Here is a 6,000-nt window from a genome sequence, read left to right as displayed (position 1 = left end):
ATCTTTCATAAATAAAATTATATATATATATATATATATTATTATTTATTTATTTATTTTTTTCAGCTCCTTCATAAATCCAACTAATCGTTATCATATATTGTGATATTTTACTAAACTGCTGGTAGTTTGTGATGGACTTTTGGCTGTTGTTGTGATGATTAGCTTTCATAAATAACATTTTAAAATATATTTTGTCAGCTCCTTTTTTCCTGGGGTAACCATACCGGAAGTGACGTTTAACGGCGCCACAGTTCACGTCACAAACAAACCTGGCTGACAGAGGAGCTTTGCAACAGCTCACCTGAACCTGCAATCAGAGATAATGCGGTATTTGAGCTTGTCAAAGAAACACAAACAGCTGGATAACACGTTTTACAGCGTGTTTACTTTGTAAAATCACACAGAAACAGTGTGGTGACATTAATAATAGTCCTGTATCTCTAAAAACACCTGTTGAGGCTGCACTCATCAGTTCACCTGTGGAACCAGCTGATTGAGCAGCTAGCTGCTATCTGATGGATGGACGAGCTGCTGGACAAACAGGTTTGTTACCTAAACAGTTCACTTCATAAATAATAACCCAGACAATGCAAAGTGTGTTATTGTGTGAGTGTATATGTTACTCAGTTTATTAGGTACACCTAGTTAAAACTAACTTTAATGCAGACTAAAGGCTCTGACAAAATATATTTTAAAATGTTATTTATGAAAGATAATTACAACAACAGCCAAAAGTCCATGACAAACTAGTTTAGTAAAATATCACAATAAATGATCACAATTATAAAAATATCCAATTGCAGTGGATTAGCAGCTTAAAGTCTCAAAGATTGTAAATACTCAAGTAGAAATACCTCACAATGCTCTTGAGTAAATGTGCTTAGTTACTTTCCACCACTGATGATATGTGTGTTGTCATGATGGTGTCATAGTAAACTTGATGTTATTATTAAACTTATTTATCTATGATTTTAAATGCAGAACATCATGGTTATTTAATGGTTGTAACATTTGAGTTATAGTTAGATTTTAAGTCAACAAGTCACACCCCTGTCTCCATACTAGTATAAATATACTGGCTCACTACCCTGGTTTGAAAGTTTTCGAAATTAAGTGCTTGCATTCTCCACTCACATTTGACAGTTTGTGGTTTATGTCGTGATCATTGATGTTTTGTTGCACCTGCAAATCAGGAAATATTGCAGACGATGCAGTGACCTTTTCATTTATTTGTGATGTGGTTTTGGCAAAAGCGGCGTACGTGACCCTGTTTATACTGTTCAGCAAGCTGCCAGTCATTGGACAGGAAGTCTCTCAGTTGATCATCTGTCTTGTTCCCTTTGCGCTCCTCCAGTATATATGATGTCCTGTAATTTACCAGTGAAAAGTACAACAGCAATTTATTAAAAAATTCTCCTAAAAAATAAAACACAAACAACATTCTTACTTTGTGTTGTGGGATGCCATTCATGTCTTGAAGCTGTGTAGTGACATTCTGGTCATGTGCTCAGCTTCTTTTTTTTTTTTTTTATCCCACCAGTTTATTTAGAATAGTGAATTAAAGTGGCAGGTCCAATGTCTGTTATCTTGTCATCCGTGCCGCCCTGAGATGCATTTGACAGGCTCTCTGACTCCTAGTCACACGGGTTTTATGGCATTTCAAGCCTCTCGTTGAAATGATTTATGTGGTTGGCACAGATGTTGCTCAGATCCTGATTTTTCATTCAATTACTGAATCTATCTTGCTGTTTTTAATTATGGCTATGAAAAGTCCCATATCCCTCCTCTTCAGCTGCACTCCTCAGCCCATATTAAGGCCCTGAGATAATGTGGCCATCCATGCTGTTGTCAGGTACTCCCTCCTCGTTCCCTTTTCTTCTTGCTGTTCGTTGTTGCGTAGGCAGGATCTAGTAGTTGGGAGGTTGTGCTGTAGCTCAACGAAAACCACTAAGAACTTTATGAGTGAGACATGCAATGACGAGGAGGACCAGACTGTGATAGAGTAATGTACTGCCTTTCATACACTTCTGCTTTGAATGTATGTGAGATCCTGTTGTCAGTGGTGGAAGAAGTACATTAAGTAAAAATAGCAATACTACAGTGTAGAAATACTCAAGTTAAGGTCCTGCATTCAAAATCTTACTGAAGTGAAAATACAAAAGTATTAGCATTAAAATGTACTTAAAGTACAAAAAGTAAAAATTTTCAGAATCATATATATTATATTATTGGATTATAATTAATGTGTTCCATTACTTTATATACTGCTGGTAGTTTAATAATTTATTAGTTGATTTATATTTTGCATTATTAATCTGAATCTGCAAAGTAACTAGTAACTAAAGTTTTCATGTAAATGCCGTGAAGTTAAAGTTCAATATTTGCCTCCAAATTGTAGCAGAGTAGAAGCATATCGTAGCATAAAATGGAAATACTCACGTAAAGTACAAGTACTGCGAAATTATACTTAAGTACAGTACTTGAGTAAATGTGCTTAGTTACATTCCACCACTGCCTGTTGTCCTTGTGTGTCAGGCATTTTTGGGATTTTCAGTGCAACATGAATTCAATTGTGACTCTGATTTAGTTAAGTGAGGAAAGACGAATGTCCACTCACTGTTGTGATGCCTTTCGTTTATGTAATTTCTGGTTCATGTCCAGCTACTGTGCTGAGTATTTTATAAAATCAAATTGTGAGTGCAGTATTATTACCAATACAGGTGTAGATCAATGGGTATTTAGCAGTAACCATACAATTGAAATCCAATTTTATCAATTACAGAAGGCTTAATAACAGAAACACAACTCTGTGACACGGTTCAAAAGCACGGTGCATCCTCCAAATCATCATATAGTTGAATCAACACCTCTCTGAAACAACACAACACAAACTGAACATTATAACCTTCATGAAGCTAGAATTTAATTACTAGATAGCTAGATTAATAGACAATGAAAGTAATCGTAAGTTGCATCCTTATGTGTGTTTATTGAACAGTACATGCACATTTGAAATGCATGAATATTTTTGCACAGTTATTGAATACACTTCTCCTTTATACAATATCAAATGGGATCCAATTTCCTTATACAAGACTCATTGAGGTTACATCCTGTCAGCGTAACTTTGTTTTTTATTTGTCTGATAGTGTAATGAGCACATTAGAAGTTTGTTCAACTTTTCAAATTGGAGAAATGTAGGTAAATATAAATAAAAAGTTTCTATGCTAAGGTACTGTAACTGTATAATTAGTAAAATACAATTCTGCGGTATGACTCTAAGCATATATTTTGGGCATATTTTGTATTTCACAACCAGACATTTTTCTACATCAATAAGTCGTCGATACCATTAAATATGTGAACAAGTATTTGACAATGCTGATATCTGAATCCAGTTTATACTGTAGAAGTTTTAGGATATTTGTTCAGCAAAAACTTATTGTCAGTTTTTTTTCTCTGAACTTTAAAGTGCTGGAATTTTTCCTGTCACTCATTTTGTTTCAATTAAGGGTGTCACTCTCTTCAGACAGGGGCTAACTTGTTTAGAGGCAAATCTCATTCATTGCTTTCCAAAGTTTGTAACACTGCACCCTGTTCATCATTCTCACTTTGGCATCTTTGAAATGATATTCAAACCTCCACAGAGCATTACTCTTGACAGTCAAATGGCAGCTTGTGTGGCATAACAAGATGACTTATCTTAAGTTGATAAGCTAGATAACAAGATGCACATCCTCGGTTCTCGGAAGTGCGCACCGGCAGCCGTAGTGGCGCTGCACTCATCTGAAGCTCTCCTCTCGGTCCTTGGAGTATCAGCTTGGCGGCACACTACCTGCTTCTTTTTTTTTTTTCTCTGAGGTTTTGTTTTTCCTACTTAAGTGGCTGAGCTCTTTTCCACGGTTCCAGCAGACCTCATGCATTTTTATTGCCATCTGGAGAATACCAACAGGTCTTAACAAGGGGGCTCTTGTTGTAAAAACTGCCTACCGTGGAGATGGACTCAGAGTCAACTCGAATCATTTGACTGGCTGTGACCTAGTGTGTGTTTGCATGTCACTGTGTCTGTTCATGTGCATGAGCGTGCACGCGCACATTTGTTTTTGTTTTAAGGAAATAAACAGAATGAGCTAAGAGAGAGCGTATACTCATATATGCTTCAATACATTTTGTTTTGTGTTTGAATAACGAGGAAGCACAAATAATTCTTGTCTCCTCCGTCCTCCCCTCCTCCTCCCCTCCCTTTCCCAGGAGCACGAGAGTTTGATGGGCCATCCCAGACGCCGGTTGACATTTTGTCCCCAGTCCGACCGGATACCACATAAAAAATTCACTCAGCCGAGAAGCCAGGAGGAATACCCTTCTCCCCCCCCACCCTCAGCGTGTGCCTCTCAGTGGGGAGTGCAAGGTGAGCAGAACTTGAGCTTGTCATGGCTGCACGCCTCTGACAAACATAAGTAGATGCTAATGGCAAAATCGTGACAGAGCAGAGTCCCACCACCATATGGCTAATTGCCACAACAATATCCTCTGTGTTATTAATCACGTTTTCATAGTGTGCCATGATAATTGGAATAATTAGGAGGGGAACAGGCACTGGGATGCCTCTGCTACATCCGTTGCTTGCTAAAAAAAATAAAAATAAATACAAACCCTGCAAAAAATGTCACTTTCCCTTTCCTTGTCCCCCATGTTCAGTCCTCCCTTCTGCCCAGCAGCATTCGCATTCACCTTCCTCCCCTTTCTTTTGCCTCACGCTTCCTCTTTTTCTTCCTCTTTCCTTACTCTCTCGTTCCCTCAGCCTTCTTTACCTCGCTAATCGCTCTCCAGCTCCCCATTTCCCCATCTTGTTTACAGTTTTGCTGTGAAAAATGAAGTTGATAATTAATGAATACAGTGACGTGGGGACCTTGGCGGTGAGTAGTTGTGGGGCGTGGTGGGGGCATTTCAGGTAGCTGAATGAGGCCACATGCCCCACTGAGTCTGAACAATGAGTGTTTGGGGTTAACCCTTTGTGGGCCAGGCGGTTGCTTTCTCAGCAGTTTTTGCACACTAGTGGTGCTTGTCACTTTGTGAACCAGTTTGCTATAGGGCTGAGCAATATGACAATATGTATTGTCAAAATGATGATGATGAAATGTTTATTGCATATAATTTTCTATATTGTTTCTATATTTAGGCCAATATCATTCATTCAGTATTCATTTTGCGCTCAAGTTCTTCAAATGCGAAAATACAAAGTACTTTTCATTAGAAGTACTTCATGTATTTAATTCACACAGACGTATACAAAAATAGGCTTTACCATGTGATTATTTCATATAGACTATTTTTTATTGTTTTATCAGAAAACATACTATATTGTGATATACACTCACCGGCCACTTTATTAGGCACACCTGTTCAATTGCTTGTTAACACAAATAGCTAATCAGCCAATCACATGGCAGCAACTCAATGCATTTAGGCATCTAGACGTGGTGAAGACGACTTGCTGAAGTTCAAACCGAGCATCAGAATGGGGAAGAAAGGGGATTTAAGTGACTTTGAACGTGGCATGGTTGTTGGTGCCAGACGGGCTGGTCTGAGTATTTAAAAAAACTGCTGATCTACTGGGATTTTCACGCACAACCATCTCTAGGGTTTACAGAGAATGGTCCGAACAAGAGAACATATCCAGTGAGCGGCAGTTGTGTGGACGGAAATGCCTTGTTGATGTCAGAGGTCAGAGGAGAATGGGCAGAGTGGTTCGAGATGATAGAAAGGCAACAGTAACTCAAATAACCACTCGTCACAACCAAGGTATGCAGAATACCATCTCTGAATGCACAACACGTCCAACCTTGAAGCAGATGGGCTACAGCAGCAGAAGACCGCCCGGTACTAGCAAGGTGTACCTAATAAAGTGGCCGGTGAGTGTATATATATCGTTGTCAAAATATGAAAAGACCTATATCTTCATAGAAGATTTTGACCATGTTGGCTAGCCCTAGTTTG

General features: G+C 38.5%; 1 long non-coding RNA gene across 1 annotated transcript in view; it reads left to right on the top strand.

The window, feature by feature from the left end:
• The first annotated feature begins 245 nt into the window (after nt 1–245).
• Nucleotides 246–6,000, top strand: part of LOC119496859 — a 58,184-nt gene continuing 52,429 nt past the window's right edge. The window contains exons 1-2 of the long non-coding RNA XR_005208831.1: nt 246–546; nt 4,255–4,411. This is a non-coding gene — a long non-coding RNA (uncharacterized LOC119496859). The remainder of the gene's footprint in view (nt 547–4,254; nt 4,412–6,000) is intronic.

Source organism: Sebastes umbrosus, chromosome 11 (assembly GCF_015220745.1).
Source record: "Sebastes umbrosus isolate fSebUmb1 chromosome 11, fSebUmb1.pri, whole genome shotgun sequence".
NCBI classification, from domain to species: domain Eukaryota; kingdom Metazoa; phylum Chordata; class Actinopteri; order Perciformes; family Sebastidae; genus Sebastes; species Sebastes umbrosus.
This window is presented reverse-complemented; position numbering and strand designations above follow the sequence as displayed.